Genomic DNA, 13,069 nt, shown 5'->3' with positions numbered 1-13,069 from the left:
TTTAGAACAGTTTTGGAGTGAGTTTCTGTCTTTTTAAAATATAGAAGAAAAGGAAAAATGTTCCTTTGTCTTTTTTATTTTTGAGACAGTTACTGAACATTATCTTAAACTTACTCCCTTGAACAAGATTTCTCCCCCCACCCCCAACCAAACCCTCTCCTCCAACAACAAACAGAGGAAACAGATGGAGACCTCAATTGTCTACCATGAAGTGATATTAACTGGAAATTAATATTTCCATGAATACGTTTACAAAGACGCATCAGAATGAGAGGCTAAGAAATGGATTGAAGAAGCTGGATATTTTCTCTTCTGAAGCAGTCAAAGCAGCTGAAGACATTTCAAAGCAAGCAAGAAATGAGGCTTGAATGAGTAGAGTTCATATTTTCTCCATCTTTTAAGTTTATTATTTTGTATAGAACTCAATGAAGATTTTAGGATTTTGCAGCTTCTCCTCGCTTTCTCCCCTTTTAAGCTTTTGTTTTGCTTTGTTTGAATAGATGTTAATAGCAAGATGTTCACTTGGCTCTACCTATTTAGTAAATGGCCTGGATACAAAGTGGATTTCAATTTCACGATGTCCGGACGCTTTTCGAGCTCTAATATTACGATTTCAATTTAGAGAAATTTATAATATTTTATAAATTTTAAATATGAATAAAACTAACTAGATATTTCTATTAATTCTACTTATAGACTTAGAATTCTCTAGAAGAAAAATTTCTAATTAAAACTAAAATCCTCAATCAAAGGATTCCTAATTAAAACTTAACTATCTAATAAAATCTATTTAGCATTAGGATTCTTAAATATTATTATTTAAATTAAAAGTCCAAAGAAAAATAAAAAAAAGAATCTAAATACAATTTTAAATAATAAAATACTATTTAAATTAAAACCCTAAGCAAAATAGGAAAAAAAAATCTAAATACAACAAGGTAATTAAAAACAATTTAGCACAATAACTTCCGAGCCTTATTTAAAAGCTTTCATGATCTTTGATTGTCATAAAATTTTAACCTAGTAGAAAACAAGATTTTCAGAATTTTTTGTTAAAAGTTTGGCTTGATACAACAATTGGATTAAAAATTATATTTGATTTACCAAACTACATCTTAAACTCTTCTTAAACTCTTTAAAACCTGTAAGTCTTAACCACTAATGAAATAATATAATAAACATTATTATGTCAAGAATAATGAACATGCCAGTTCCTTTTACTTTTGAAAAACTTGTCCTCAAGTTATCTATCAAAAACTGAACTCTTCTACTCTAAATGAACAAATATATAACATTGTAACCAATATATTCACAAAGTACTATGTCTTTAACATGTGAACTCCAAAATTTAATTTATGATGTGTGCTTTCTAAAACATAATCCATATTAATATTATACTTTATATTTTTATGAAGTTCACTTATAGTTCCTTCCCACATTCTTTTGCTTCAAACTTGAGTTCATCCATGATCTTCAATACTTTAACCATTGTATGTAAAGAAACTTTAAGATAATCTTTCATAATATATATCTTTAAAAGAATTGTCAGAAATTACCATGTACTCCATGTTTTTTTTTTTGCAAGATCTTTAGAATCACTACAAAATACTAATTTAGAAGCCTTCTTGATTTCTTCTTTACCATTAATTGATGAAACATTAACAATTAGAATAGTATTTGCAGCAGTGTTGTTGGTGTCATTGTTGTGATGTTGAAACTATCTGCCTTGAAAAGACGACACCTTTTCTATAATTTTCTTACTTGCTATTTTGGAAGGTTTAACAAAAAGCAAATAATAACAATATAATTGCTTATTTACTCAATATAAAATCTCTTTTATAATCATCTTGTATAAACCCTAAAATTAATGATTGTCTCAAATCTTGCCAAGCTGGAATTAAAGACATACTAATACGAGTTCTAAAGTCTAGAAATTCAAATCACCATTCTCTAGCACTATAATAAAGTTTATATGTGACAAGTCTTACCTTTTAATGATATGGACCTTTTTAAAATAAAAGTAAACTTTCAATTCTGTTAATAATGTAATCAATCTTTTCTTCAAAAATCTCCTATCATAGAATGTAATCCCATCGAATTCAAGAATAGGTATGGGGTTTGGCCTATCTGGAGGTAAATTTCTAGGAAAGTTCCTCTCATATTCACGATCCTTGTTTGCGAAACCCATTAGCTGAGCTAGATCTGTTATGGTTTGCTCCAAGCAATCAAACCTCCGTTCCCAACGATCTATTTTATGCTCCTGAGCCCGTATAGTGCATTAGAGGGCCTCCACTCCATCAATGATGGTTAGTTCAAGTGGTTTATTACTAAAATTTTATAGGTAGAATTTTTTTTTATAGCGGTTTATTTCACATTCTACCAAAATTTTGGTAGTCTCTCCTATATTAGAAGATCTCAAGTTATCGACAATTCATCCTGCACATAATTTATGTTCATTCCATAGTCACCACATATTTATGTTGCATCGCAGTTACAACCATTAATAGTCATAAGATAAGAATTCCATAGATTCAACTCAGCATAGAGTTTTACAACACAAACTAATAGTAATAAACTTGATTAGCAACATTAATATTAAAAACATAAATTAATAGAGGCCTTAAGTCTCAAGGATTTACATAAGAAAATACTAACATCACTCAAGTCATATAATTAATTAAAGCAACATACTTCAATATTCATTTCATTCTAAGTTCATACAAAAGAAGTAGAAATGATGACCCCTAATTTATACAAAAGGAATTAAGAAAATGAAATTCCTAATTCATACAAAAGAATTTGAGGCGCTAATTTTCTAACTCGTGCAAAAGAAGTAAACATCTAGGACACTACTCCTGGCATGAATGAGAGAGACCCGTATCATCAAAATATGAGAATAATTATATTAAATAAATAAAATACAACAAATTAATGGAGGGTCACTACTAGATGTATCTATGTATACAAGTGCACAACCAATAGGGCATAACATCGTTGATCCATAAAAAAAGAACACACTTGACGCTTCCTTTACTACATATAGAGCCTATCCTTCCACAACCACCTATGGTTTTCTCTTAATTATTACATATTATTCTTCATCGGATACATCCATCTCATTACTCTGCCCCAAGTTCTGAGGAGGTCGCTGCTGACACTAATAACTCCTATTAGTGTCATTAGTCACCCTTACCCGGACCGACTAATCAAATCCTTAGTAATGTTGGTACCAATTTAATCGGTCGATACCATTGACTATTTCCAACTCGAAATAATCAATCAATTCCTTTCCATCTCATTTGGAGGTGTTTCCAATAAAGCCAGTGCCAAGTTCTCTTGACATCATTAACTTCCTCCTTAGGAAGCTAATCAAGTTGTTATGGGATTGCCGATACTGACATTATCCGTTGGTATCATTAACTATTCTTGATACAAATAGTTAATCAAGTTCAATGTTCATTATAATTCCATCAAGATCATGCCGATGTTAACAATTTTTGCTAACATCATTAGCCACCCCTGTTGGAGATCAACTAATCAAGTCTAAAGGTGGTTGTTTTAGGTTTTTTTTTCTTCAAATTGGTCCTTATTCGAAATCAAGGTCCAAGAGTCTACGACCAAAAATCAGATTTCATTCCATGTCCGTTTCACCATATCTTTCCTTTCTTTAGCCATATTCATAAGTATTGACTCTAACATAAATTTGAATACAAGGTTTATTATCAATTAAGGAGAGTGTAGGCATGGAACACCTACTTGCCACTGATGCTCGATTTGTGTTCCCTTGTTGTTGTTGTACTATCTCTGTGGTTCCTCCTGAATTCACAAGTATACCATATCACTTCATGTGCAGTTTCCATTTCGCAAATAGCAAGGCATCAACAACAATATTTACTCTTTACGTTTCATTGTTTTAAATCATTACGCACATCATCAACTTCATTTTTAAATGCGGTTTATTCCCTACCAGAGTCACGATTCAATGTTACAAAAATTTTGGTAGGAAGGAAACTGGTTTTCTGCCCCTATCGCGGCAAAATCCACTATTTTAATAATTCTCGTTAAATCTGTCAGCAGGGGCGGCAGTTTGACCTTTACTTATATATTCACATATATCTGGAGCTTTAGAGCTCCAAATCGAGCGAGGTCGGATTCGTTGAAAAGTTAACATTTCATGATACAATTTCTCTGAGAGGTGTTTCCTAAATTTTATCATTCTGAGGCCCAAATATCCCTTAGAACATGCATGATGAATTTGCCCAAAATTCATCGGCGATTCCTAAGTGAGTTTTCTGCCAACCTCACTTCTCTTTTCTTCTACACTATTTATTTTCTACGTATTCCTACATATTATGATTCTTCCCATTCTAAAATTAAGAGCTATACCCATGTTCACTAATTAAAACTTACCTAACTAATAAAATCCATATAACATTAGGATTCCTAAATAATAAAAAAGTATTTAAATTAAAAGTCCTAAGATAATTAGAAAAAAAAATCCAAATATAACAAGGTAAATAAAAACAATCATGCACAATAACTTTCAAGTCTTATTTAAAGGTCTTTTCAATTTCCAATAGTCATGAATTTTTAACTTAGCAGGAAACATGAGTTAACTCGGGTTGACTCGAGTTAGTTTTTTTTATCTTTTTTCATTAATTATTTTTTCAATTTCATCCTTCAACATTGAGTTGATTGAGAATTGAACTACATAATTTGTTTTGATTTGCTTTATATGGGGTTATCATGGTCTCATGACACGCGTGTTGGATTTGGCAGGTTAACCTTAGTTGACCTAGGTTGATCCAATATATTGTCATCTTAATATTTTAAAAAAGATGTCGTCTTGAGTTTTTTAAATCAAACTATATTTTTATTAGTCGTCTAGGTTGTCTTTGAACTTGCCAAGTTGACCAGGTCACAATTGATCAATCCCCACACAGTTTAATTTTTTTCTACTAGAAAAATGTTAAAAACGCATAGATGTTGCTTTTTATGTTAAATGTTTTTAATCCGACCTGCAATGTAGTTTGGACCAACAATCTATTATAGTAACTAATTAATATTTAATTACATAATTAATTATCTTAAATAATTTAAAATTAACTAACCTTAATGAATTTTATTTTAAATATATTAGCTCTTAGATTGTATGGATCATAAATAAATTATTTAGAAGTTCTATTTACTAAAAAAACTATGTAATGTTTTGATAAATGTTTCTTTTTTTTCAAGTTTTATTATGATATTTGTGTGTTTTTGACACAAACAGGGCAAAAGATAACTAGATTTATTACAAGTCAAAACTCTCCATAATTATAGGAGAGACACCTAAAATATTCAATTTTTACTCGTCCAAGTCTTTATTTTCCAAAAAAACTATTATAACCCTTTATAGAGAAAAACTAAAAAACCCTATTACAGAATATGAAAAATAAACTAGGAAAATATTCCCTTTAAATAGGAAAAAAATTAAAAAAGCATAATAATATCGAATAGAAAAACATAAAATTAACTATGAAAATATATGTTTTTTTTAAAAAGTTCTTGCATCAGTATTTTCAGGCTAAAAAGAACTATTCAAATCTCAGCTAGAAACTGTCAAACACCACAAATATCTTTTTATGTGTGGCTCACCCTATTATGGTTTCCCAATACTTTTGTGTGGGTCACTTCATCATAGATTCTTAACACTATGCATTTGACATAAGCACGTCCTGTTATGTGACCTCTTCCAGTTATGATTATTCAACAGCACACATCAAGTAGCTATTAGGAATTGGCAAGCTCTTAATAAATAAGACCTCTTTGAATTTTTGTATTGCCATCATGAATTTTGAGGGGAAAGAGAGGAAAGAGGGGAAAAGAAAGAAAATGTTGTTGACTATAAATCGTGCCACCACTGACACCACGAGTCATCCTAAAAGAAAGATGATGACACAGATTCTAATGACATGGTGAAAAGGTATTTTTTGCCACCGAGAGGTGCCACATGCACATCTTGAATAGTGCAAGTGCCTCACACACACTGGTGCATGCCTTGCATGCGTCAACCATTTTTGTTTCTTAGTTATATTTTATATTTATTAAAATACCAAATTATATTTTATCCAACTTAATTGTCATAAAAAAAATCAATATGAAAAGAAAGATATTTTTGTTGTTTCATTGTGCTTCTAAAATGCTAAAGGACTTACTTGTCCCTGAACAATATGATAATGACCATTGGTGTGAAACCCTAGAAATTTATAATTTAAATATGCGGATGTGTAAACTTTCATGTAAACATAAGACTGAAAATGGTACGATCTTGATGAGTGATGAAAACCAAGATAAGAAATAATAGATAAATATGATATATAATGGAGGGGATGACCTTCATAAAATGAATTTTGGTTTAGAATTCATAAGGACAGAGAAATTAGTAACACGTTTTGATGGATAAAATAATAAGTAAAATGACATAATGTTTCTAGGGAATAAGTGAGGTAATAAAGAATAAATTATAATAAAGGATAATGCAATGAAAAGGGCAAGAATGAAGGTGCAAACACCGATTAAAAATCAGTGACGTTACTTTAAAACGGTAATAAGCCCGATAAATAAATAAAGGTGAAAATTTTAAACTGAATATATTTCAAAATAATAAAATGACCTTAAAGGTTTAGAATGATAATTGATATGATGTTATGTGAAGATTGAATAAGAAAATTTAGATTGTTGATGAAAAGTAATAAACTGACCAATTTTACATTAGAAAGCAAAGCTCTCAATCCAATCGCCAGATCGAGATGCAATTTTGCATAAAGTCTATTTATATGTTTTTCTACCTTGGTTAAATATTTCATCCCAATCAGAGTTCGGTAAATACTAGCGATTTAAGTAGAAACAAACCAAATAGTTTACGTGAAAAATAAAATAAAATACATAAAGGCATAAATAAGGGACAAAATTATAATTAATGGAAAATATGCCTTTAAAACAGCAAAGAATCCAACCAGTCTAGAAAAAAAGGTGAGAGACAATAGAGAAAATTCGGCTAGAGAGAGAAGTGCATAATTTGGAGCCAATCCAAAGAAGGCAATAATGCTCTGATGGCCATATCGTTGGAAGCCACCGTTGGATCACACTGCTTTATAGATATATTATTCTTCTCACACACTTCTACTAACTAGCTAGAGGGATTTGAAAGCACATAACCCGTTTGACAGAAATCATCTTCAGATATTTCCTGGAAAACAAAAGGAAATACACCTGCAGGGTAGTTTTGATGGCTGGTCGATTTCTCTATCTTCGACCGCTGGATCATGTCTTATTTGGATATATAGTGCGCCTAGATGTTTCCTTCATTCTGGACGGTGGAGATCGGAAACACACTCTTCGGAAGGGTGTCATTCATGTTAAACAATAGCTCATCATTTTTCAGGTTAGCTCGGTTTTATTCAGATCTAGGGAGGCTTAACCGTTGGATCATTCCGATTTTGAGATATATTGTGCACGAATCCAAGATCTATATTCTGACTGTTGGGTTAGAAAATGAAATCTAAGGTAGATGACTTATTGCTTTTTGAATCTATTGTTAGTTTTGGCAAAATTTAGGAAACTTGATTAAATACATGTTTTGATGAAATTAGAATTGTGTAGGTGTTAGGGTTTATGGAAGATGTAATGGTAAATATGTTGTTATTAATATTGTTATAGATTAATTGTGTATTCTTTATAGGTAGGGTAGAATGATTATGGTGTAAGAATATGAATGAACATTACTATATGAACATGCTGATTGAATAAAAGGCTAACTTGTTAGCTGTGTGGATATGAATGGGGTGGAACCATGAAGAAATTGAAATGAAAAAAATTTGGAAAATAAAACATATTTAAGGCTAGTCATAAGTATATTTTTGACAAATTGATTAGTTAATGAAGATTATCATGGATTCTAACTAGTAGGGTGAAATTATTGTTGTGATAATGATGTAATAATATTAATTGTTAAGGTTTGTCGTATATGTTTAATTACACGAGGAGAAAGTGAAAGAAAATAAATGGTTCATTGTTTTGTTGTATTAATAATGCTAAACAAGGATAATAACATATGTAGCATGTGTTAAAAAAAAGGAGAAATTCCAAAGGGATGAGTTCCCCTATTTTGGCTGAATCTTGCTATATTATAGAGGTAGGGAAATTGTTTAAATAGTTTGTTTTAGAATTGGTTTAAATTTGTGATTTAATGATGTTAAATGACCTTGGATAATGTTGCTTATGCATGAAAATAAGTTGGAAGTTGAAAAGAATTTCCAAGGGATAAAAATCCTCGTTGTCCAAAATTTTAGCTATAAAGGAGGGGCTATTGTGATTATTGATTTTAAGCCTTAAAACAAAATAATTTGGAGCTGATTTCTACATGAAAGTTGTATTTCTATGTTTTAGCCTTTCACAGAGACAAATCACGCCAAAACCGAGTTTTACAGCTTTAGTTATGATTAAAACACTAGATAATATTCTGGGTTGGTTAAGCTAAATTGATTAGAATTAGACAATTTTTAATCTTTACTTGGAATTGCTGTTGAGTGATGGTTTTAATAATAAAATAAGAATGAATATGAACACGAAAATGGGTAAGAGTATGAGATTCTAAGAAAATTCCTTGTGACTAATTTGAGAATACTAGTTGAATGAGAATTAAATGAAGTTGTGATGTTGGTTGTATTGTTGATAAAAACTAAATCCCTAGTGGTACAGGGGAAGCTTTGGGGATCGGACAATTGCATGGAGTGGCAACATGTGCACATACTCTAGGTAGGTGCATCACACCTTGTCTTTTTAATTTGTGTAACTTATTAATAAATTTCAGAATTTATTGTTTTATTGCTTCGATAATATTGGAATGAATATGTGTACCTTGCATGCTTTGATGTGTATCGACTAGTTATGATATAATTGAAATGGATATGAGTATCTTACATACATTGATATGTATCAAACTTGTGATGGTATTATTGGAATGAATAAGAGTACCTTGCGTACAACAGTATACCTCCATTAGTTAGGATAATGTTTGAAAGAATATTAATACCTTGTGTGCATTGTTATGTATCAAATTAATTATATTATTATTAGGATGGATACAATTACCTTACATTGATAGGTATCGAATTAGTCATGATAACTTTGGAATAGACGTAATTATCTTACATACCTCATTATGAATTTATTCACAATGACTTAGAGATTGAAGGAGAAATGATAGATAATTGGTCACCATAGTGTCGGTGGTTAATGACGCATTACAATGATACTTAGCACCATGATGAGGGTGGCTAAGGGCATAAATTGATACTTGGCACTATGATGAGGGTGACAAGGTTATCTGAATGATGCTTAGTGGCTGTAGTGTCGATAACTAAGATTGTATGCGAATGATACTTGGCAACCGTGGTTACAATGCATATTATGTTAATAAGAAAAATGGAAGGGGATTGGTATAAATGGAAGATTCAGATGACATTGATTAGCTATCCGGGTTTTGATAGCTAATGGTATAAATAAGGTTCCATTAGTACCGACATTTCAGATGATATTGATTAGCTATCCGGGTTTGGATAGCTAATGGTATCGATGGGGTTTTATCGGTGCCAACATTTTTTTAATTGATTAGTCGATCCCGAGCAATTGGGTGACTAATGATGTTAGTAAAGATTACTAACATCGACATGGTTACTCCTAGTTAAGTGAAAAGGATAAGTTGATTAACTATTTTGGGTTGAGAATAGTTAACGATATCAATGGGTCACATTGGTATCGACAATAATTTCTGGTGTGATTAGCTACTTTAGGTAAGGAGGCTAATGATGTCAAGGGTTCTTGACATCATCAACTTTGATGGTAAACCAAATATGAATAAGATTTCATTAACTATTCTAGGGAAGGAATAGTTAATGATACCAATCGGTTATATTGATATCGACACGTGAATGTAATTGATTAGTCTAACTCAATATTGAGAGACTAATGATACTAATGAGATTTCTTAGTATCGGTAATTACCTTTCAGAAAATAAGAGGGAAAATATTGATTAGTTATTCCAAAAGAATGAGACAAGCTAATGATACCAAGAGAGGAATATCTTAATATCAAGTGAGAATTGATTTATAAGGAGATGATGTTCGAAAACTATTGAGTTGTGTTGAGATTTTCAAGATGAAATTATTCTCGACAAATGGGATAGGATATTAGATGGATATTGGTAATAGATGGAAAATGTATGTTGTAAAAGAGATTTGATTTAACCATGCATATTTATAGTTGAAATCGAATCTTTCACTTGAATTATATTATATGATGTTATTGAATAAGATGTGTTGTGTTGATTATGATGAGTTGGGTTGAGATCCAGGATGATTGGATCGAAATGTGAAATAAAATTAAAAGTGTAATATGATTTTGTCAATAACTTGGGACCTCCCAATATAAAGGAGACTCTGCCAAAATTTTAGTGGAACCTGTATAAAAAAAAATTTACCTGAAAATTTCTAATGTATCGCGAAAAAAGACATAGAAAATCAGGGTTGCTATAATTGGACCTTATGGAAAGACTGTATTACCCCTAATAGACAATTCAATGGTTTTTTGTGGGAAGAGCAAAACCAACATTAAACTTTCCGATGAACAATGATTCTAAATCGAGGTGAATAATGTTTTCCAATGCAAATTAGTTTCTTTTAATAAAGCTGACAACAACTATCATGTCTATGGTTGGATGGCCTACGGATTTGAGAATGTTGAAACGTTAACAATAGACACTAGTAAATGCTATTCAAACAATTTAACATGATATATAGTTATAAAATCTAACTTAAGTAGTTAACTTAGTTTAAATCCCGTTAACAGTTTGAGTGGATTAATTTATAAGTTGGTGAGTTGACCTAAATTATGGTTTTTTTATATATAAAAATTTAAAATAATGTTGTTTTGGCTAAAAAAAAAAAATAATTCAAAGTAAAACCTAGTTCAAGCTAAGCTCTAAATGACAGGTTATTAAGTTGAGCTGTTGGGCTAGGTCGAGTTTTCTTAGGGTGTTGTTAAGAATTCCTAATCAGATATACTTTCAATCTTTTTGCCACCCACATTTAAGATGAGTGATGCAGCTGCCACCCTGCCACTATATAAGATATGAAGGTCATACCTGCTTACTTATAAAGTATTAAAGACTATTAATTGCTGATGATTTCTTGGCATAACACTGCTTACATTATAGGATTGTGAGTCTAACAATATCAAATTGTGACAACTTTTCTGGGCTCTTATTGCTTAGTATACCTTGCCTAGGATTTTTGCACACAATTGCAGTGGAATATGGTATACAAATGAAAGATCATTTCTTTGACACCATCTCTTCTAAAGAAAAGTTCGCTTCATCCTAGGCAGGAAAAAAGAAAACATAATTCCATCTTTGAAAATCTGAGTTAAAGTGACCTGTGCTTAAGAACCTAATTACAAGCAGAAGGCCTAAAACTCTATAAAGATCCAATGCCTAAAGAAGAGCTCAATTTAAATAGGCCCTTCAAACATCATAGCAATATACAAGAGCTAAGTCAATAGCAGTGACAATAAGCGTGGATGGAACACCGAACTTCAAATGGCTCCAAAAGGTGATATTGTAACTAGGCTGGGCACGAATGTTCACACACAATTATGTTTGCGGCATAACCTAACAGCAAGAGGTTTCCTGCAACTGTGCTAACCCATGCCAGGATGAGCCAAGCTTTCTTCTCTTCACAGTTACTCTGTCAACCTAATTGAACACTGGAGTTCTGTACTTGAACATGTCTGCTATTTCAAGATAGATGCTTACAACCATGGTTCCAAAGAGAAGGCCCAGTACAGAGAGGTTGATGGCAGAATATGCTTGCTCAGGGGTGATGACTTTGAAAATAACCATAAGCATTGCCCCGAGGATGGAACCTCCAGTCCTTCCAATGGGTAAGAAAGGAACTGCTGGGAAAACTGCCAAAATCCAAAAGATTGCCAAGGCAACTGAACCTAAGACAACCTTCTTAAACGAACCCAGAACCATTTCTGTAACTTGCAAGATTAAGCTTGTTTGTGAGCTACCACTTAGCAGACCTCCACCATTGCAACTTCAATAAATTACTGGCTCTGAAAGAAGAAGATATCACCCTGTAGCTCAACCAGTATTTGCAACCAACTGAGAAAAGAGTAAAACTACAAATTCATTAAGAGCTAGTGAGATGGAAGTTTCTAAAAGTTTTTTAAAAAATTCCAAAAAGGATTGTGGACCCAGAAAGATAAATGAGTTCATATGAATATTTCCATGATACGTTTAAATGACGCATCAGAATGAGAGGCTAAGATGGATTGAAGATGCTGAATATTTTCTCTTCTGAAGCAGCGGAAGACATTTCAAAGCAAGCAGACAATTTCCAAAATAACCTTTAGCATGACGTTCCATGCTGAAAATCTAGTAGTTTTTGAGCAAAAGGGAAATGCGTTGTCCTAGAGCACAGATCTTTTTGCTAGTTGATATGGAAGTTATTAAAAGTCTTTTAAAAGATTCCAAAAAGGATTGTGGAACCAGAAAGATAAATGAGTTCATATGAATATTTCCATGTTACGTTTAAAAGACGCATCAGAATGAGAGGCTAAGAAATGGATTGAAGATGCTGGACATTTTCTCTTCTGAAGCAGTCAAAGCAGCCGAAGACATTTCAAAGCAAGCAAACAATTTCCAAAGTAACCTTTAGCATGACATTCCATGCTGAAAATCTAGTAAATGCGTGTTCCTAGAGCACAGATATTTGTGCTAGTTGATATGGAATTTGGATCAGTCGCAGCCAGCGGGAAATATACTACGGAGACATCATATAACAACGTTAACAGTTCAGGACTTATGTGTGCAGGTGAACCTATGAGGTGGGCAGCTGCGGACCAAGAGTTTTTTAAATAAGAAGGTAAATTATTAACAAATATTATATTATATAGATATTCATTACAAATCAATTCATTACAAAATTATATTCATTACAAATCAATTCAAAATATATATAA

At 31.8% G+C, this 13,069-nt stretch overlaps 1 protein-coding gene across 5 annotated transcripts in view; it reads right to left on the bottom strand.

Moving 5' to 3' along the window:
* The window catches only part of LOC18106525 (silicon efflux transporter LSI2), a 28,613-nt gene that overhangs the window by 4,413 nt on the left and 11,131 nt on the right, over positions 1 to 13,069 (bottom strand). The window lies entirely within an intron of this gene.

The sequence above is a fragment of the Populus trichocarpa genome, chromosome 17 (genome assembly GCF_000002775.5).
Source record: "Populus trichocarpa isolate Nisqually-1 chromosome 17, P.trichocarpa_v4.1, whole genome shotgun sequence".
Lineage (NCBI taxonomy): Eukaryota > Viridiplantae > Streptophyta > Magnoliopsida > Malpighiales > Salicaceae > Populus > Populus trichocarpa.
The sequence above is the reverse complement of the archived record's forward strand: the minus strand, read 5'-3'. Positions and strand labels throughout refer to the sequence as shown.